At 39.0% G+C, this 23,167-nt stretch overlaps 1 long non-coding RNA gene across 1 annotated transcript; it reads left to right on the forward strand.

Moving 5' to 3' along the window:
* Window positions 1–367: 367 nt before the first annotated feature.
* On the forward strand, window positions 368–17,992 carry LOC128312915 (uncharacterized). Its single transcript, XR_008292870.1, has 3 exons — window positions 368–2,199; window positions 2,538–2,778; window positions 17,855–17,992. It is a non-coding gene; the product is annotated as an uncharacterized LOC128312915 (long non-coding RNA).
* Window positions 17,993–23,167: the final 5,175 nt, after the last annotated feature.

Genomic DNA, 23,167 nt, shown 5'->3' on the forward strand with positions numbered 1-23,167 from the left:
TGACAAAAACATTGTGACTAGAGACTTGCAGGGAACTATTCCTTTCCTTCCCCCAGGAGCAGTGGGTTCACCATTTGCTAATTCAGTGTTTGTGGCAACTTTATAGAACATAACTACTCCCGATAATGAGAATCAACTGTAGCTGGATATATTTGCACTTCTACCAGCAATGGATGAGAGTTCCCAGTGAGCCACATTCTTTTATTTTTTCCAATGGGCCACATTCTTGAAAACATTTCTTAATGTCAGATTTTTAAAAATTTTTCCCATCTTGTACATGTGCAATAATATTCCATATATATGTCCTTTTAAGTTTATTTATTAATTTTGAGAGAGAGCATGAACAGGGGAGAGGGGCGGAGGGAGGGAGGGAGGGGGAGAGAGAGAGAGAGAGAGAGAGAGAGAGAGAGAGAGAGAATCCCAATTAGGGATTCTCTCAGCAGGAATGTCAGTGGGAGCCTGACATGTGGCTCAATTTCAAAAACTGTGAGCTATGTCCTGAGCTGATATCAAGAGTCAGACCCTCAACCAACTGAGGCACCCAGGGGCCCCTCCATATATATATGTTTTGTGATAATTTTTCCCAATCTGTGACATGCCTGTTCATTCTTACTAATTATGTGTGTGATTCTCTTCCTTTTCCTTCCTCTTCTAATGGTAGCAGTTATTCCCTTATGAGGCTGCCATAAAACAGAAAATAGAGGGTATAGAAATCAGAGACTATGCATGATTCACTTCCTGTAGGTTTCTGTACTCCTTCAAAATAAAGATTCTTATACGTCACAAATTCACTTTATAGACAGTAAATTCAGATTACATATTAGAGTTATACTGATCCACAGCCTCAGTGTTTTTTGTTGTTTTTTAATGAGCTAGTCAGGGGCCAGGCACAGATCTCTAGTGAAGTTAACAGTGAGCATTTTCCATTTTTGGATTCGTGGGTTTGATCTCTTTATTCATGGATCTTGTCAGTAGCACCTGTGCTTTAATTTATTTCTATGACCAACCAGGTAGTAACTGTAATCCTGCTGTTCTACCTATGCTACGTGACATGGGGTAGGCAAAAGACATATAGGATTTGGCTTTTGCCTGCTGTAATCTGATAGCACACTTGAGCAGACAGGACCTGTGTGACTGCAACATACCATAGAATATCAAAGTGCATAGTACAGACATTTAGAAGAGAATTTAGATTTAAACATGTGTCAACCATTGATACACAACAAGTGCACAGTAAGTAAAAAGGGAGATTCTTATTCCTTATTTGGAGATCGCATTATCCACCTTTTTTCAGCTTTTATCTGAAAGTACTATTTATGTATTTATTTGCTTTCTTACATTTTTGTCTGTCTACCCATATGAGTGTAAATTTCATGAGCTGCTCAGGTTTGCTATGAGGAGAACACCTTGTAAACAAATAGTTACACGTTTGTGGGATAAATGATATATGAAAGGGGTATTATTTGTGCTATTGAAACATGGGCGAGCCTGTGGCCTGGCCTCAGCATACAGAAAGAACTTTCTAGAAGAGCTAACATTTGCCCTGTGCAGGAAAACCTCAAGCATACATTTACTGAAGTGGGTAGATGGATCAAAAGGAGTGCATATTTAACATTTTGTTAGATATTGCTAACTTGCTACATTGTGTTTTGAAGAAAGAGTAGGAGTTTATCTGGCAGAGAAAGGTACAAGAAGGATGCTATTCTAGGTGCAGGGAACAGCAGGGGCGAAGACATGGCGTGTACAAACAATTGTGCAGTTTGGTGGGATGTGTGGTGGGGAATGGCCAGACACAGGACTGTAAAAGAATTTTGGGCCAAGTTAAGACTTGGGTGCGCTAAAGGCAGTAGGGGCAGATCTCTCAGTGGAAGTAATTTACATCAAACTTTAAAATGTGAATAGGATGTGAGGTAAAGATGAGCAGGGACATGGATTCATTGCTGTGGATTGTATCTTACCTTCCCCCCCCCCCCCTTATTTCCTGGATGCCTGCCTTACCTTCCCACCATTTATTGAGTACCTGTTACTTGCCAGTCACTATTCTAGGCACTGAAGAGAACGAGGCAAAGTTCTGCTTTCATGGAACTTGCATTTTAGCGGAGGAGATACAGAATGAACAGGTGAAAGAAGGAGAGGAAGGAAAGAAGGAAATCCAGATGATGCCATGGAGGGAATTGTGAAGTGAAGTCCGAGTGCAGGGTGAGAGGAGGGGAGGGTGGCTCAGACAGGTGGCACTTACCTCCTGCCACAGCCCTACCCTGCCCCAGATGGTTGCAGCCTCACTGATCGGCCAGGATATGATTTCTCTCCTCTCTGAACTCACCTTCTGATCTCATGATACCATCTCTTGCTGCCTTCTACTTTTCATTTTTCATCTCCTGTTCCTTGTAAACTCCTTGAGGACAGGCTGAGCTTTTCCATGTTTGATCCCACACTAGAGCACAGTGCCTTGAAGCACAGAACTCCAATTTTAAAACCATTGCCAAGAAACTTAGCAAATTACATTTGTGTTTTTCTTCTCTTCTCTTGCTTTTCAGGTCATTGCATGAAACATGGTCACTGTTGCATCCTTTTGCTCCAGCTGAGTCGTGCCCACCTGCGTCTTCAATCTTTGCGTTGACAGCTACATTGTTCCACTCTCCAAAAGACGAAGGACCTCTCAGATTGTGCTCCTTACCTCATAATGAGAATTAGCAGCAGGCCTGGATGGATTCGTAAGCAATGTGAGCCTGCTCTCCTGCAAATGTCTTTAATAATAGATGATGAGAAAGGCAGAAGGTGCGACATATTCATTTCTTTATTATAGAATGTCCCTGTGGGTTTTCAGTGCCTAAATTTAAACTAAAAAAGAAAGAAAGCTATAATTTTGGGCACTTTGTTTGCAAGGAAACACTTTCAGTGTGGAGTGCAATAATGGCTCTTTTGGTTTCAGATGGATTTCCAGAGTTTATGGAGGCAACTTGTTTCTTGGTTTAATTGGAGATATTTTTAATAAGGGTGATGTGAGATTATTTGTGACCAGTTGATTTAAGCAGGAAATGGATTATTATTAGAAATACGGGTTAGATCCTTCTTGAAACCTTCAGAAAATTATAACTCTAGGCCTTTGTAGGAGAAGTTATTTTTTTCTAATATGGCAGTAAAGATGTGGTGGTACCGGCTTTTAGAAACGTGGGGTGTTAGAACTGGAAAAAGCATTACTGATCCAGCCTCTTCATCCAGTAGATGTGAAAATGAGATCCAGAGCCATAAAAGGACTTACTGAGGATCACTTGTCCCAGGCAGTGATTGAGGCATGCTGACAACTTAGGTCTTTTAACTTGTGCACATTTCCCTCCATCTTTGATATGTGATAAGTAAAAGAGCTTGGTGGACTGTAAGATGTTATACATATGTGCTATACATATGATGCTATCATCCCATCATCTCAGTGTGCTGCCTCTTATCCTCATTTGACCACTGTGGGCCTTAGCTTACTTGTGTATAAAATAGGTGACCTTAGTTGATATCCCACTTCTCTTCTATGCCTAGAATTCCATTCTTTCATGACTCTTTTTTAAGAAAATAGAGATTGTGATTGGGAGAACCTTGGAATTCACCAAGAACCTCTAGACTTTTGCCTCCATTGACTCTTCTTCTGCAGTCTCACCTCTTGCCACATCATGCCTATCTCATTCCCTGACCTACTGGCTGAACTAAAAGTACAGCTCCCCAAGTGTCCCAGGTTTTCTCATTATCTCAGACCATCTGCACATGATGTGCCCTCTGCTGTCTCTGCCCTGCTGACTCCTGTTTGTTCTTTAAGGCTCGGTTTGAGCATCAGCTTCTCAGGAAGCCTTTCCTGATGTCCTCTTATAAGCTTCTCCAGAACCCAGTGCTTCCTGTAGTAACTGTCTACTTAGATCTCTCATTCTCTCTCCTTCCAACCTGTGAACTCTTTGGTCTGAATACCAGTGTCTGCACTGTGTCTGGAATATAGGAGAGGCTCAATAATTGTTTGTTTTTAATAATACGTAGATAGATTGCTGATTGGTTTTCTCCAGGAGATGACGAGCAGTTCCACACTAATGCCCATGTCTTGTTTTTCAGCAGAGTTTGATTTCTGAGTACTGGATGGTGGGCACAGCCCATCTATGTCTTGGATGGAATAATGAGGGTATTACGATTCTTTTTCATGAGCCACCTCTGAACATTGCCCCTGTGAAATCCTTTGGTGCTATTTATTGGTGGAAGAAGCTCAAGGTGAATGAATTCTGAACCTTCATCACTGAGGATAGCATGAAGCTAGTCACTTGCCATCTGGCATGGCCTAAGCCCATGTTTCATGGAGGGGGCTCTGGAAAGATATGTTGCAGACCCAAAAAATGAATGGCTCCTTGTGAGTTTACAAGATCTAGTGTACATTAGCAGTCTCTTTAGAATTCTGAGGAGATAGGTGTAAGGCTTCTCTCTGCAGCTGGAGGATGGGGAAAGGTCAGCCATTCTCCAAAATTCTGAGATTTCTCCGAGTTTGCTGAGTTGCTTCTAAAGTATGTTAACTCAGGCTGCTGCTAATTGCTGCTAGTTACTGGTAAATTGCTGGCAGTAGCAAGTGGCTGTCCTGGAAGAAGCCAAGGCATATCTTAAGACAGCAGGAGTGGGGATAGAACACTGTAAATGGCACTAAGGTGCCAGAAGACCCAGAAGCCTAGTCCTAGGCAGCCCAACAGGCCCATTAGCAGGGAAGCCCAGAAGGAAAAGCCCAAGGCCACTGAGATTATGGGAATGGTGTGATTCTGGGAGGAACGGGGATTCTGGTGTGTTAATTTTCACACAATGAATGAAAGCTGGCCACTAAGCTTGAGGAAAGTTGTTTCTCAACACCTTAGTGTGTCTGAATTCTGAAGGAATCTAGAATAAAATAAGATAAATAATACCAGATGGAAATAAGGAAATTCAAGATTGTGAAAATTAATGGAGGATATGTACACAACATGCAATATAAAAGTAATTCCAGACTGTTGAAATTACTTAATTGTTGGCTTTCTCCTCCTCTCTCCAGCATAGTTGTGAGGGAAGCTTTTCCCCTTCATCTCTTCTTTTCTAGGCCGGGGTGGGGATGTGGATGTGGGCAGTCCTTTCTATTAACAGAGGGAGAGAGAGGGAGGGAGAGAGAGAGAGAGAAGACAAATGGACATTGCTAACCCAGAATTCAAGCAGTGAGGCTCTTCTACCCTATCTGTACCCTATCTAAATGTGTTAAATTACCCTGATCACTTTTCTCTTCTTTCTCTCTGTGTGTTATAAATGGATTTTTAACAAACCATTCCACGACTTCCTCATAGTATTTTTGGCATTTTTGGTAGCCTGAAATGGCATCAAGATAATTTTCTATAGGACACTGGTAGATATTGGCTATCAGAACCTCAGTGGGACCCTTGACAATTGTGCATGAGATCCTTGTGGGCAGAGATAAGCTGGAAGGTACTATAAACAAAGAGACTTCTGTTTGCTGTTGGAGCAGTAATCTGTGACTGGTGCTCCAGGTAGGAGGTTTCTGGTCATGCTCCATCTCTATGGTCTGTTCTGGTGATTAGGTGAAGACACACAAGATAAGCTAATCAAATTTAAAGATGTAAATATTGAAAGGTTTTCATGTTGGAGAGAGATTTCATCTGTTCTGATTCTGAGTTGAGTTGTGGGAAATCAATTCCATTTTGGGCTGAATGATGAGATGTAATGGGGAGGGGCAGTGTGGGGACTGGTCATGGAATAGAACAAGGTGCTGTCGAGTCCACAGAACTCTGAGTGAGGTGAGGTGGGGAAGAATGAGAACAAGGCTCAGTCCTAAAAGGTGTGTATGGCAGAAGGGAGGTAAGAAAACAAGTCCCAGATGAGGAGTTCCACAGAGCAGGTGAACAAAACCCAAGGTACCCTAGTAGAGAGGATCAGTGATTTCCCTGGAGAATATGAAGGAAACTGCTAACCCCCAGCATACTGGGAACCAGATCTTTCTAGTATTTAGGGTCTTCTATGCCTGTGATAAGTCAGCCTGGCTCACTACATACTATTCATAGATATAGGGAGTATGGATACCCCAAACCTTTTCCAGCAATCACTAGAGATTCTGCCCTCATACTGTTCCTAATCAGTTCCCATCCTGATTCCTTCAAACGCTGAATCACTGTGATGTGAACCTTTGGGCTGAGATTTTGAAACTTGGCTTTTTTAAAGAAGTGTTTTTCAAAGTTGTTTGACCTTGACCCTCAGTAATATATATTTTCACATCACAATCCAACATACATACATTAACATATACATATATATAAAACCAAACCAAGAGTTTCATGAAACTAACCCTTATCACATTAGATGAACTCTAATGTAGTTGATTCCATTTCACTTAAAAAACTGCTAATCACAGCACAGTAAATTGATGTGCATCCCACTAATAGGTTGTGACCTATAGTTGGGAAAAAAATAGTGTTAAAAGATTCAGGCTTGACTTCTGCTCTTTTTGCTGTGAGGCTACTGTGTGGCCTTGGGTAGCAACCTCTGACCTTTATCTCATGGAACCCAATCCCTGACACCAATCAAATGCCTAAATTTCTTCCTCACAGATGACCACAGATGAATGGGAACTTGCTAGGGAACCCAAACACTTATGACCCAAATAATTTGCATGTATTTCTTCATGTGATTCTCTTAATCATCTATCCATTTGAATATTTTTTATTTTTCAAATTGTTTTCATTTATTTATTTATTTTTAATATTAAATTTATTGTCACATTGGTTTCCATACACCACCCAGTGCTCATCCCAACAGGCGCCCTCCTCAATGCCCATCACCCACCCTTCCCTACCTCCCACCCCCCATCAACCCTCAGTTTATTCTCAGTTTTTAAGAGTCTCTTATGGTTTGGCTGTCTCCCTCTCTAACTTTTTTTTTTTACCTTCCCCTCCCCCATGGTCTTCTGTTAAGTTTCTCAGGATCCACATAAGAGTGAAAACATATGGTATCTGTCTTTCTCTGTATGACTTATTTCATTTAGCATAACACTCCAGTTCCATCCATGTTGCTATAAAAGACCATATTTCATTCTTTCTCATTGCCAAGTAGTATTCCATTGTGTATATAAACCACAACTTCTTTATCCATTCGTCAGTTGATGGACATTTAGTAAGTGTAGGGAACCCAAACACTTACGACCCAAATAATTTGCATATATTTCTTCCTGTGATTCTCTTAATCACCTTATCCATTTGAATATTTTAATTCTTCTTTCACAAATGAGGAAAATGAGGAGCAAAGATATTGTGTGATTCATCAGTGGTTACAAAGGTAATAAGTGGGATAATTGGGACCCATAATTGTTCAACTATAGTTTCATAATGTGCCTCTCCTTGAACCAATGAGACTCATACCCACTAATCTCTCTTATAGAGCAACTCTGGAGCTTGAATTCCTTTTCTATTTTCCCTCTTGAATCTCAAACCCTCTCTTTGCTATATATGCCACTGGAGTAACTCAAGAATGAAGATTTTATGTAGCAAATTTTTTTTGTCTTGTACACATATGTTTGGTGACTGTCCTCAGTCCTGTGGGTAACGGTATATATAACCTTGTCTTATCCTGACAAGTATTTCCTAAGCAATATTTTGACTAATGCAAAAGGTGGCATCACAGAAGCAGCTGTCTGTTATGTTGTCTCCAATGACATATGCCAATCTTCTTCCTTATATTAGGAACAGGAGGTATATATGATTTATATCCTCAAGCCATGCCTCTCCAACAGGTGAAGTCTCAGTTGTTAGTATTTGACATATCCTTTATAAAGCCTAATGTAAGTACAGCAGAATGTGAATGGTAAAATGGCAGACAAACCAGGATCTGGTAAAATTACTTATTATCCTATATCTTCTTTTTTGTTTTAATGTTTTTATTGATTTTTGAGAGAGAGAGACAGACAGACAGACAGACACAGTGTGAACTGGGACAGAACAGAGAGAGAGGGAGACACAGAATCTGAAGTAGGCTCCAGGCTCTGATTTGTCAGCACAGAGCCGCACGTGGGGCCCAAACTCATGAACTGTGAGATCATGACCTGAGCCGAAGTTGGAAGCTTAACTGACTGAGCCACCCAGGTGCCCCCCTGTATCTTCTTTATGGATGAAATAAATGTGCCAATGCATGGAATATGGAGAGATCTAGAATTTTAGAGCTTCAATGATTTGTGTTCAAATTTGGGGTCAATGTCTTTGTGCTTTAAGGATATGTGGTGGTTGGGAATGGTTTTATTGCTAAAAAGGACATGAATAAGTAGACAAGATTGTAGAATTATTTCAAGAGAATGGAAGCTTGATCACTTAGAAAAAGACAACCTTTTTTTCTAATAGAATGAATAGACATTTATTATAGACAATTTTGAAACAAAAAAATATAAAGTAGAAAATAATATACCCTTAACACCCAAAATTGGAATAAATGTATTGGCACATTTATTTCATCCATGAGTCTTTTTTTCAGTTAGTCAGAGAAAGACACGTATCATATGACTTCACTCATATGTGGAATTTAAGATACAGAACAGATGAACATAAGGGAAGGGAAGCAAAAATAATATAAAAACAGGGAAGGGGCAAAACATAAGGGACTGTTTTTTTAGAGAGAGAGGGAGCAACTGAGGGTTGATGGAGGGGTTTTGGGTTGGGGGGATGGGCTAAATGGACAAGGGGCACTGAGGACGGCACTTGTTGGGATGAACACAGGGTGTTATATGTAGAGAATGAATCATTGGATTCTACTCCTGAAATTACCATTGCACTATATGCTAACTAACTTGGATATAAATTTCAAAAAATAAAAAAATAAAAAAAAATAAAAATATATACACATATGTTTGCAAAATTGGATCAAACTCATCATTATACTGAAATATAGTTCTGTACCTCTGCTTTTTAAAAAAAATTAACATTGTATAAAGAACTTTCCCCTATATCACTATATGTTCTTTGGAAATAAATATTTTAAAATTTATTCCTTCTTGGACATTCTGGCTTCTTTTTAGGACACTGAAAGTATAGTCAATATTGCTATGCTTTTACACACAAAATTGTGAAATCCCTACCTATAGGAAAAGCAATATGAGAAGCTGGAAAACGTTAAAAGCATAAACAGTTCATGTAAAAGCAGTGTTAACATTAACATTGCCTGCTTCCCGTGGTTTGACTTATGAGGGCTCTGTAGGTATACTGTTTTGTTTTGCTTTTTGACAGCATAGGTATTTGTTTACTGTACATATATTTGGCTTTGTGCAGCACACTTCCTCCAAAACCTTTCCTTCTGTTCTCTGATTGGAATGCTACCCAAGTACCCTCAGTGATTGATGCTAGCTGATGATGCTGATCAATTAAACTATTGGTGTCAACTTTAGAAAGTTCACCTTTCATTAATTAGCATTTGTTGACTAATAGATTTCTCTTTAAATGTCATGTTTCCATAGTAAGATGTTTAAGTAAGATATAAAATGTTTCAATAAATTACTCTTTTTAAGAAAGTTTATTTCATAAAAAAGGGAATTTCCCCTACCTTTTCCTATACTGTATTACCATTCGCCTTATGACTCAGTGAAGCAGACACAATAGAAATCACCCTGGCCTGGGCTTAGTCTTTGGCATCCTAAAGACTGACACTCATGCTCTGGATCCCAGGACCGCCTGTGGTGGCTGCCCTTTAATTGTTTACTATGCCTGGAGACTTTTGTGCTTCTGTTTCCACCTAGTATTCCCCATAGAGATCTGATTTTCTCTCTGTGTTATGCTATTAATCTAACCATAGCACAGTGATTTTCAAACTATGTTCCACAAAGTACGAAGGCAGAGATCTCCCAAGCTACTACAAGTTTGTTAAATATGCTAGTCCTGGACCTTAATTCTAGAGATTCTGATGTAGTAAGTCTGGTATGGGGTCCACATTTTGAGAACCACATTTTGAGGGGACTAGGTCGTGGTAGGCAGATGAGTGGGCTTTAACAATCCTTCCCTATTTTCTACCAGGATATAAGTTTTTTAAAAAGCCTGAAAACAGCCTTTGTAAAGAATGCTGTGTTTATCCCACCCTAATATGACTTTCAGAAACTCAAAGAGACTTGAAGAAGTGACTGTATAACACACGGTAGTTACCAGCTGCTCCACTTCTGGAAAAACTGTAAAATGCTTTGTCCACTACTTCTTTCTTCCCCCTGTCCTTTATTTCTCAATGGTTGAATTCTCTGTGATGTGTAGGGGGATGCTAATGGGTATTTTCATGAAATGATTGATTAAAAAATTTTGGAGACACTCTCCCACTCTTGCATGAAAGGGGTATCAGAAGCCTTCCCCCTCACATATGGGGTTGGTACCTGAGACTTGAATACAATAATTGTGTTCCTACAATTTAGAAGATTCTGGTCACTTGAGGCTGATTGAGAGATTAACTGAATTTTGCCTCTAGAATTCATATGTTACTGGAAAAAAAATACAAGGTATGGTTAGAGCATTGAGGAAGACAGAGGCTGGGGCTTCATCCAGCTAGAAAACAGGTTGCTTTCTTGCTATCTGCTATTAGATGCTTGTATTTTTATCAGAAGGTAATCTGAAAACTCTATCTATAACCTGCCACAAATTAAAGGATTTATTAACAAGCTGATACAAAAGTACTTTCATATAAGAACATTTATATTATCAAGATTACAATTGATCAATCTTTTGAATTATTAAAATGAATCATTTCACATTACAAGAAAACTCCTTTTTGTCTTAAAGATAAACCAAATTTTCTGATAATAATCAGAATAAATAAAGGTTCAATTTAAACTTTATGATAACTAGTGTATATTTATCTAACAATAAATATATTTATATGATAATGAATATATTTATATGACAGTGCAATGGCTAGCTGGTGCTTTGTCTTTTCAAAACATCCATGCCAATAGTCCTTCAATTCTTTTAAGTGTTCTTTATTAAACAGCTAAGGAAGAAGCACTTAGCACTTCTGGGAAGATGGAATAGACATACTTTCCCCTATTTCTTTGGTTAAATATAATACAAACCCTGGACAGTATATAGAAAACGCACATAAGAAGATTATGAAAGGTAGAAGGAAGAAGGCAGAACGGTTAGGAACCTTAGTACTCAAGGACAGCATAATGGTAAATTCCCTGGGTCTTCTTTTTGTCTCGTAAGTCTCATACTTGGAGCTTGATAAGCCAGTAACCTAGAAACACCAAATGCAGACAAAGAAATCTCCAGTAGAAGCTTGCTGTCTGTAGCCAGAAGACTAGGAGAGGGACAGTTTAGGAAGACAGAAAATTCTTATTATTTATTTAAGAAGAAAAGTTTTAGATAATAATTGCTCTACTCTAGTCAAACATCACAGAAAAACTATGGCCCTACCTTAACCCATACTGGAAAAGACTCTGACCTTCTTCACATTTTAACAAGGAAACCCCTTTGCTGGAGTGCTGTCAGAGGAGACCTAGTGGAGAGTTAGGACTTTCATCACTCCTCAGTGGTAAGGAGACCACCTCCCTGCCCCCATGGTATCAGTAGAGGTATAAATTATCTATATATAATGTAATACCTCGAGCAACCACTAAAAAACTCTATAACACTAAAAAATGTTTAAGACAGTCAAGAAAACAAATGGAAAAAGAAGAACAAAGAGAAACAAAAGATATAATGGCAGCTTTAAGCCACAACATATCAATAATTACATTAAATGTCAATGGTTTAAATATAACAACTATAAGTCAGAGATTGACAGAGTATGTTAAAAAACAGCCCAACTATATGATGTCTGTAAGAAACTCATTTCAAATATAATAAAATAGAAACATTGAAATTAAAAAGATGTATTATGCAGACATTAACCAAAATAAATCAGGAGTGGCTATACTCATGTCACAAAGTAGAAAGAAAAGAAAATATGGATCAGAAAGGAACGTTATATAATTACAAAAGGTCAGTCTCCCAAGAAAAGATAGTAATCCTAAAAGGGTATGCACTATATGACAATAGAGCTGTAAAATATGTGATGTAAAAATTGATAGAACTATAAGGAGAAATTGTCAAATCCACAATTATAGTTGGAGATTTCAGGACTCCTCTATCAATGTTGATAGAGTAACTAAATAGAAAAATTAGCAAGAATATAGAAGAATTCAACATCATCATCCAAGAAAATCTAATTGACATTTATAGAAAGCTTTGCCCAACCACTGCAGTATATACATTCTTTCCAAGGGTCCATGGAACATATACCAAAATAGAACATATTTTAGGCCATAAAACAAACCTCAACAAATTTAAGAGAATAGAAGTCATAAGTATGTGCTCTGTACACACAATGGAATTATCTAGAAATCATTAGCAGAGGAATGACAGAAAAATTTTCAAGCATTTGGAAATTAAGCAGTGCAATTCTAAGTAATCCATGGGTCAAAGATTATATTGAAGTAAAAAGAAATTGAATTGATGAAAATGAAGATAGAACATAATAAAAATTTGTGGGGCATAGCTAAAACAATACTTAAAGGGAAATTTATAGTACTTAATGCTTTCTTTCATTAGAAAAGAAGAAAAGCATCTCAAAAAATTAAAAATAGAGCTACCTTATCACCCAACAATTGTACTACTGGATATTTATCCAAAGGACACAAAAATGCTAATTTGAAGGGGCAAATGCACCCCAATGTTTATAGCAGCAGTGTCAACAATAGCCAAATTATGGAAAGAGCCCAAATGTCCATTGACTGATGAAAGGATGAAGAAGAAGAAGATGTGTGTGTGTGTGTGTGTATCTATATGTATATAAGTATACATATATATGTATGCATACCACATCTTCATATATATATGTATATATATATATGTATATACACACACACATGAAGGAATATTACTTGGTGATAAAAAAGAATGAAATCTTGCCATTTGCAACAACATGGATGGAACTAGAGTGTATTATGCTAAGGGAAATAAGTCAGAGAAAGATACCAAATGATTTCACTCATGTGGAATTTAAGAAACAAAAGAGATGAACATAGGGGAAGGGAAGGAAAAATAAGATACAAACAGAGAGGGAGGCAAACCTTAAGAGATTCTTGAATACAGAGAACAAACTAAGGGTTGCTGGAGGGGTGTTGGATGGGGGGATGTTGGCTAAATGGATGATAGGCATTAAGGAAGGCACTTGTTGGGATGAGCACTGGGTGCTATATGTAAGGGATGAATCACTAAATTCTGCTCCTGAAACCATTATTACACTATATGTTAACTAACTTGGATTTAAATAAAATGAAAAACAAACAAAATTAAAATAAAATACTAACAATGATTCTAAGGAAAAAAAAAGAGGAAAAGTCTCAAATCAACAACATAAGTTCTCAACCTCATGAACCGAGAAAAAAAGCAAAATAAGTCCAAAGCAAGCATAGGGAGTGGATAACAAAGATAAGAATAGAGAAATCAATGAGATTAAAAACAAAAGAAGAGAAAACTAATGGAACAAAAAGTTAAAATTGACAAATGTCCAGCAAGATTAATAAAGAAAAAACAGAAGATGCAAATTACCAAGAGCAGGAATGAAACAAAAAATATTTTTTTAAGTTTTTACATTTTACTTATTGTATTTATTTATTTTGAGAGATATAGACAGAGGGAGAGAGTGAGCAGGGGAGAGGCAGAGAGAGGGAAAGAGAGAATCCCAAGCAGGCTCCATGCTGTCAGCGCAGAGCCAGATGTGGGGCTCGATCTCACGAATTGTGGGATCATGACCTGAGCCAAAATCAAGAGTTGGTATGCTTAACTGACTGAGCCACCCAGGTGCCCTGAAACAAGAAATATTACTAAAGGTCCTGCAAAAATTAAAAGGATAATAAAGGACTAATAACAAGTCTACATACATACATTTGACAATTTAGGTGAAATAGACCAATTCCTTGAAAAATACAAACTACCACAACTCACCCAATATGAAATAGACAAGGCCCAATATGAAGGTCCCTATAACTATTCAGGAATTTTAATTCATAATTAATAACCTCCTAAAATAAATCTCCAGATCCAGAAGTTTTCACTAGAGAATACTAATAAGTGTTTAAAGAATTAATGCCAATTCTACAAATCTTTTCAAAAACAGAAGAGAAGGGAACACTTGCAATTTATTTTGTGAAGCCAATATACCTGATACTAAAATCAGGCAAAGATTGTGCAAAAAACAAAAAGAAAACTATGGACCTATTTGCACTATGAATATAGACATAAAAGTCTTAATAGAATGTTGGAAGGAGAATTTGGCATTCCATAAAAACAGTTATGCACCACAACCAAATGGGGCTTATTCTAGTTATTCAAGACTGGTTTAACATTTGAAAATCATATAATGTAATCCACCATATTAACAAGCTAATGAAGAAAAATCGCATGATCATATCAGTAGATGCAAATAAAAAAAAACTCAACATAAAATTTTTTTGTTTTAAATTTTAGAGTGTGCAAGCAGGGGAGAGGGGCAGAGGGAGAGAGAGAATCCCAAGCAGGATTAGCATGGAGCCTGATGTGGGGCTTGATCCCACAATCCTGGGACCACGACCTGAACCCAAATCAAGACTCAGGCGCTTAACAGACTGAGCCACCCAGATGCCCCCCAAATCAACATTTTTTTAAATTAACAAAAGCCCTCTCAGAAAAAACAGTACTAGTGGGGGATTCCTCAGCTTGATAAAATGAATCTACAAAATCCTGAAGCCAACATCAAAGTTAATAGTGAAAGACTGTATGCTTTCCCCCTAAACGTGGGAAAAAGGCAAGGACATGAGCTCTCACCACTCTTATTTAGCATAGTGTTGTAAATCCTAGCTAGTGCAAAAAGCAAGAAAAGGAAATAAAAGGCATACATATTGGAAATGAAGAAATGATATATCTCTACATGTAGATGACATAATTGTCTATATGAAAAATCCTGAAATCTGCCAAAAAAAGACTCCTTCAAAAGACGTGCTTAGATAAATGGGCTGTGGCACAGAGAGAACTAAAATTCCTAGGGGATGTATTAGAGCGTCTGGGTCCTTTGGGTCCTTCGGGTTCTGCCTGGTTGCCTGACCTCCAAATCCAATAGCAATTCCAGGGGTTTCTTTAACTGTGAAGTGACTACCTGGAGTGATCCCTCCTCCATGGAACCCACACCTTCATGGGCTCTTGAATCCTTCCTTGGGATTTAACCAGACATTGGTCCAAATCAAACCGGTAGCATCCATAGCCCCAAATGATGCTGCTCTCTCAGTAACAGTGCATTTCTAACAGGAGATGAATGGTGGTTTTGAGGCAAGGGAAGGTATTTAATGTGTGCTCTCTGCCTGATTGCTTTTGAACCCTGGGGGTCTGGGCTCTTGCTATTTGTCTGGCTGCCCTGATGTCTTAAGCTTCAGGAGTGACGAGTACAATGTACTGGATTGGAAAGGTCAGCCTTGCCAGAAAGAGATTCTGTCCTTGTTAACATCTTGGCTTGATTAATCTCTGCTGTTTCTGTTTTTCCCTGCATTTTTTGTTCACTGAATCTTTGGTTCACCAATTATTTTATTTACTGAAATTTGCAGGGTGGAGACAGAAGGAGAAAAGATTTTTAAACCTCGAATTCTCTCTGGGGTTCAGCACATGATTTTTTGATTCAGATTGGAACTATTTGGATAAGACCAAATTTTAATTTTCTCTTTAGTAGATTATCCTTTTTAATTTATCATTGCTAAAATTTACTGTAAGTTTGTGTGTATAAGGATTGCTTTGTATTGAAGAATTCTTCAGGCGTGAGTATGCTTATTTAGTCAATTGTCTTCAGTATCCATAATACGCATATAGATATTAAGTCTTTCTTTTTAAGTTTATTTATTTTAAGAAAGACAGAGACAGCACGAGTAGGGGAGGGACAGAGAGAGAGAATCCCGATGCAGGGCTCAAACTCATAAAGCCATGAGATCATGACCTGAGTGGAAACCAAGGGTCAGACACTTAACTGACTGAGCCACCCAGGCGCTCCAGTATTCATTTTTGATGGTAAAGCTTCCTAGGATGAAGAGTGGCATAGCTGTTCATTGTGGGAAGTTCTGGTTGGTGGAAAATAAACTTCATTTCTGTAACAATAAGACACCAAAGAAAATAACCACCTGTCATACTTATTTATAAACCACAATCCCTTATAGGATCTTAAACAATAATGAAAAGAAAAACAGAAATGAGAACTTGCCCCTCCAGAGAGTTAACTTTTTTCACTCTACATTCCCTAGCCGGAAGCCTCAATTTTTTAATCGTGAGTTTTTAGGAAGAGCATCATTTTGCATTTCCTGGACAATATATCATGCAGTGACTCACAGAACTGGGGTGTACAGGGCAGGCACATCAGGTTGCTCTACTGAGAACAAGACGGCATGATGTCACAGAGTCATCTCCGTGTAATGCGTCATCCACACAATATTACCAAGCAGTTCTTGGCTTGAGTCTGAATCTCAGAAGATGCTGCAAAATGCTGGAGGGAAAAAAATCTGTCTAATGGGATTGTCTACTTCACGCATAAAATAAAAATCATTTTGATCCTTTGAAGGTACCTTTATTCCCAAAGGATCCCAATGTACTCGGCTCCTGCCCCAGGAGTATTAGTCATACATCTCTGAAACATCATCTCCTCTGTGCTAGAAGAGACAGGCCCCCTCTGAGGCAGCCTTCTCTGCAACAGGTTTTATTTTGAATGGGATATTAAATAGTATTTCTAAATAAATGATGGGTAATTATATGGTGGCAAAATACAGTTTCCCCTGTTGGAATTTGAACAAGACCTTTTGGTTAATAATCCTCCTTTTCTTAGAGGACTGTATGGTTTAAGAGGAAAGTCCCTTCTTTATTGCAGAGAACATAGTGTGAGTTCACAGGGACTTGGATGGGATGAAAAGGTCAGAGGAAACAGGTGAGAACAGTTGAAGGAAAAGTAGACAGTAGTCAGTAACTCGGAGAGGAAATCAACCAGTAGGTTTAAATGGATGAGAAAGCTATTAGGTCATTGCCTATAGGAAAATAATGTGTCAAGTGTTTCAGAAATGTTTGTTAGAATTGAATTGGCCATCAAATGACAAAGTACAATTTCCTTTTGAAGCTCTTAAATGTCCAGCTTCTTGAATATGGAGAGTCTTTAAAAGACCATCTGCTACATCTTTTGCATTCAGGTTAAATTTAAAAGCATCTCAGCAAGATGAGTATCTACCCTACCTAAAAAACAGTTCCTGGGAAAGAATACCAGAGAACAAAAGTTAACATATTATCTAACCTAAATTCCTCAGGTTTCAACTAAAACCAGGCTCTCCTTGTTCTTTGTTAAATGAAAAGTAGCTTCTCGCTGTGTGAAAGCCATTCCTACATTTGAAAGATATTATTGTGTGGCTCTTTGCTAAACTCTAATTCCATTTCCTTAAAGGTTTTTCTAAGTTTGTTTCTTAATTCTGACTGTGAAAATTAATAAGAGGTTCTGATACTGAATGGGAAAGCACTTGAAACCTGCCAGAACTTCACTTATTTAAAGCACTATTATCATTATTATAACTATTATTATTATTATTACTATTATTGTTATTATTTTATTATTTTGTATTCATTCTAAAGAATCCACAGAGCCCTTCATAGAGAATATGACTGAGAGCTGAAGAACTTGACCGCATATGAAGGAGCCAGTGTAATCTTTGAATTTTCTTGTCTGTGTAGCATAAGAATCAGAGACATGTTGTAAACTAACTATAGGAAATGTAGCACAAAACCAACTCTGATTGAATTGGGCTTTCAATTTTTGATAGGTGGCACCTGCAAAGTGCATCAGACACAGCATCATTGGAGACTCTTGCCAACACCAGTTCTCCTGGTCCAGTCACCAGTTGTGACGTTTCAACATGGCTGCTCCTGTTTTCCTCCCAGCGCTGGTACCAAATGGCTGTCCCACAGGTACTCTTTCCGGCAGTGGTTAGGATCAACTCCTCATGGAACAAGCACCATCACTCCATGGGTTCAGGTTTGCCAGGGTAATGTTCCAGAGGCTGTTGATTTCCTCCTTTGCAATTTGTCTGTGATCCACATAAGTTGCACTAGGTGGCTGGTAGTGTCTGGCTTTGGCTTCTTTCTCTTGTGTGTAAATAACTGTGTTAAAGGTGACACCACATGTTAATTTGGCCAATTTTAAAACTAATTAAAAGAGTACAGTTATTTGTCCAAATAACATATAGTCATAAATTAAAAAGCCCGGTGCCTAAATATGATAAAATATAATTTTTACTAATTTAAACTCACTTCAGTTTCTACTAGGGCTAATCCTGATTATAAGAAAATATTTAAAAACCATTCAACAAATTGCTTGAAGCATCCTTTGGTACGATGTACTATGCTAGGCATTGGGGTTGCAGTAATGAATAAGATAAAGTTGAAATTTGTCCCCAGAGAGATGATAGTATGCAGGAATGTGGTCTTTTTTAGGGATTGGAAACCTTCTATGGAATTGCAGCTCTTTAAGGATGTGTATGGTGCCTGGGGTCTGACTGTAGTTCCCAAGAGTTTCAGAGCAGAAAGTGTGCTAAAACCCTTGTAAGTAGGAGAGGAGTCAAAAATTAAAAATGGACCAGGTGAAGGCAGGCTTCCAATGGTCTGCTTCTAGTTCTCAGAAGATAAGTGTTGTGTGATCCTTTGTTTCCCTGTAATAAAGCAAAGAAGAGAAAGGAATAATGTGGGGTCATATCCACAGCATAAAGTCTCATGATTTCTTTTTTTTCCAGAGGGCACTTGCCCTAGTAGCTTCTAAGTCACTTCAGCTTTCCCTCATCTTTCATTGGATGACCGGCTTAGTTTCATATAGTGATTTTCTTACCTACTTTTTTCTGATTCCATGTAATTTTTATAGTGTATCCTCTGAGGCCACTTACTTATATTTTAAAATAAGTATCTATTATAAAATATGTTCATTAAAAATTTTACATGTTCATTAGATTTGGAAAACACAGGTATATAGAAAAAAGGAAAGAAGTGTATACTCCCACTACCTAAACATACCCACCATATGTGTTGCGGTGAACTGTCTGCCAGACTATATTTTAAAATGTGAAATCATAACATATATTATGCATTCTTTGGTTCCCTTTGTCATTTGACTTAGCATTTCATCTTAAGCCTTTTCCATAGTATAACATTCTTTTCAGAATCCTTGTTTTAATTATGTCAGTATTCCATTGAGTGAAGTCACCTTATTTTAACTATGTTCTCTCATATATAGACTTCCAGTTTTTCATTACAAACAGTGCTAAAGTGAATATTGCTGTGCACATTATTTTAATCTAAAGCTAAGAAGATATCAGTTTATATAAAAACTAATTCATCAAGGGGCACCTGGGTGGCTCAGTTGATTAAGTGTCCCACTTCAGCTCAGGTCATGATCTTGTGGTTTGTGAGTTTGAGCCCCAGGTCGGACTCTGTGCAGACACCTCAGAGCCTGGAGCCTGCTTCAGATTCTGTGTCTCCCCTCTCTCTGCCCCTCCCATGCTCCTGCTCTGCCTCTCTCTGTCTCTCAATAATAAATAAACATTAAAAAAATTTTTAAAAAACCCTAATTCATCAAATGGTTTTGAATAAGACATAAGGCTTTAAAATAGAACTCTAAACTTTCCAAATACCTACTGTAAGCTTCTCTCTGGTCCCCCTCTCTTTTCTGTGAGGGGGGAAGTCTTGCTGCTCCTATAGGTTTCTCCTTTCTCCCATCAACTATGTCATTTCCCCAATCCAGTCTTGCCTGAATTCAGCCCTTGACAGTCAGGTTTTTAAATGACCAGACCATCTTTCTGGAATGGTTCAGTCAGACTGTGTGTTGCTGCCTCTAAGTGAAGCATAAACTTTGGCAACTGTCTGATAAATTTGCCTCAAGCTTCCTAGAAAAAATTTAGGTCTGAAATATCTAGTTTGGTTGGTGTCAGAGACGTCGTAATTTAGTGATAATTGATGTTTTGTCAGGGGAGGGGGCCAGGACCTCTCTTTGGCACAGTGTGGAGGAATGGAGTGAGATGACTGGCAGGAATAGTGGGCACGGAAGCGCCAAGAGATGTAGCTTGGAAGTGGGGGGACATCCTGGGAGAAGGTCGATGAAGGAAGGCTCGGTAATTAGTCATCTGAAGTCAGCTTGCAGCATGGCCATGAATGACAAATTTAGACATGCTTACATGCTTGGTTGAATGTCTTGTTGAGGATCTGAATTGGAAAAAGAATCTCATGCAGCATATTATCTGTTTTGGTTGATATTTCCTAAGATGCTCAATTGGAACCTTAAAGATTTGGGGGGCCAATCTCATGCTTTAGAGCTATACAATGGCATATAATTAATATGATACATTGAAATGGAAAGTAAGATACACATGATTTAGATAATTTTGTCATTTGATTATAAGTTTTGAGCTTGACGGTTTAGGCAACAACCAAGACCAATGAGTAAGAGGATGTGAAACATCACTGCCATCTCATCTACCCGTGACTATCCAGGACTTCTTCCTATGTACCATAGCACCACACACAGGAGCTGCTTCAGGTTCAGGAGGCAAGAACAGGGTGTGTGTGTGTGTGTGTGTGTGTGTGTGTGTGTGTGTGTGGTGCATGTTACTCTGCTCTGAGTACCTAGAGGCCAGACCCTCCTGGGCAGAATCTTAGAATGGGTCATTACTACTGTTCTATGTGCCCACATGCTGATTGATGGGTGTGACTCTGTAGACCTGTGTACCCAACTATCATTGGAGCTTCCTTGGAGGTATCTGGATTTGGTCAAGGATATTGCTTGGCCCCATGTAAATTGTCACTTTTACCAGTCAGGGCCTCCTATGTCTTCTCTTACCCATCTGCATGATCTCCTTGCTTAGAAAGAAGTGGGCAGTAGTTGGACACCAAAGAGACTGATTTTCAAGTACCAAACAATTTCAACTCCTTACTTTCTTGAGGTTATGGTAGGGCCCTGGAAAACATGTGAAATTGTATCTTACCTGCCATGTTGGGTATACAGCTTTTCCTCCCACAGCTTCTGCTTCAAGCAGGGAATCACACTACTGACCTGCTCTGTGACTGTGTGGGAGGAAACTCTATTGCTTTCTACATACACAGCTCTTATGTGACACAGAGACCAAGAAATAAAAGGGGGTTGAAGTGAGGTGCAGGCTCAGTTATACACATGTGTATAATTGCAGTTTTCTTTGCAGTACTTCTTCCCATTAGGATTTAATTGCTCGGAGATAATTGAGTCATATACAGGTTATGAGGGCCTTATAAAGGGAGACTGGATCACCCCACCAACAGCTGTTGTCATTCCTGAGGCATCTTCTTTATCCTGACTCTGTACAGTGGGGAATAAATGAACGATGTTATGTTTTGGTGCTGATAGAATATAAAGAATCCGGGATATTATTCATGGTGCCTAATAAATTGTCTTAGAGAAGTGCCAAAAGCTGTAATGTCCACTCAGTTCAATTTTAGTGAGGAATTAAGGCACTCTACTAGGGTACATTCTAGTTTAGCTGCTTTCATGAGCCAAACTGACCAGAATTAACTCAATTCTCCTCTTTACTTAGCATATGAAATCTCAGCCATGTAGCTACCCTGAACCAGATATCACTTCTCACCAAGCCATTCCCAAATGTTACCCCAAAATGGATTCTGTGTAACTGTGAGGAAGAATTACTGATGATTGGAATTATACCATGGGCCGATGAAGGTCCAATGTAAGATGGGGAGAACTCATTTGAGAAATGCAGCTGAGATGGGTGGATGACTGTGATGTCACACACCTTGGAGAGGAATAGCTGCTGCTGGCTTTTTGTTTGGGTTTGTGTTTTTATAAGGGAGGAGGAGTGGTGTCGGAAGCAGCAGTAGGAAGTAGGAAAGGAAGAATGTCCACCTGTCTTCATGGTGTGTGGGAAGCAAGTGAATGAGCAGCCTCCACTGAGAGGCCTTCAAGTAAGATGATATCATTACTCATTCAGTAAATAGGTGTTGAGCATATCCAAGTGCTGGGGAAGCAATGTGTCTGTGCACTCGTGATCTGGGGAGGTAAATGTGGTATAGTACTGAAATTGATGCTCTTCTGATCCAGCTTTCATTCAAGTCAAGGAGGATCAGTCAGGCAGAAGCAGATCTCCATGGAGTCTGAAGGTGTCCAGTAATTCATTTACAATGGACAGGAATCTAGACCAGGAGGGAAAGTGTTAGAGAAAGGGAGCAGTGTGGGTCTAGGTGAGGGAACCCAGCAGGTCCCTCTCTTGTCACTGTTACTTACACAGCTGCTTCCAGCTTCTTTTTTCCACACACTGGCTTGCTCTGCTCCTCAGAAATTGGCTGAAAATGGCTGTCCTCAAGGCCCTTGGACGTTGTCTGCTCAAGGGACCAGCCCAGATTAAAACTGGACACTCTTAGCCCCAATTCCAAATATCCAGCTCTGGCCCAACACAGGTCACCTGTAGCCAGGAGGGTAGGGCACAGAGTACAAATATGCCTGAATGCCTAGCTTGGCAGAGGATGTTTTCTGGGGAAGGGAGACTGTTGAGAACTTGGTGAAGAGCCTAAAGGGTATCTTCTCTGGACCACTTTTCAAGGTTGGGGAGGATGTTGGGTGTGAGTCCTCTGGTGTAGAGTTTGTGCAAGGGTGGCTGCCACAGTTGGGTTCACTGGCACATTGTCAAACAACTCCAAAGGCGGAAAAATGCCAAAATATTCTCCAGTCTAATTAGATTAACCTTAATAAAGAGACAGCTTACTCCACCGCTCTAGTATTATAAGGAATCTACATTGGGTTTCCATTTCCTGAGCAGTCGTTGTTAATTGGCAGCATGGTTTTGTTTGTAAAGAAAATGTAGTGTATCTTTAATCCAGATGAAAAATGCATATACATCTAAATGACAAAGTAGCAGTTTACAAATTTCTCTCAACCTGTGAGAAGTTAAGCTTCATATCCATGCAGTTCTCATCTTGCTGAACAGGAGACCTCTTTGCTTCTTAGGCATGCTCTTTGTGCATCCAAGGCAATCCATCAGAGCTGGTGCAGCTGCTGGTGTCCCTGAGCTACTGGGCCTGCATCACTCTTCATTTCCTGGTGCTGACGG

Source organism: Acinonyx jubatus, chromosome F2 (assembly GCF_027475565.1).
Source record: "Acinonyx jubatus isolate Ajub_Pintada_27869175 chromosome F2, VMU_Ajub_asm_v1.0, whole genome shotgun sequence".
Taxonomy (NCBI): domain Eukaryota; kingdom Metazoa; phylum Chordata; class Mammalia; order Carnivora; family Felidae; genus Acinonyx; species Acinonyx jubatus.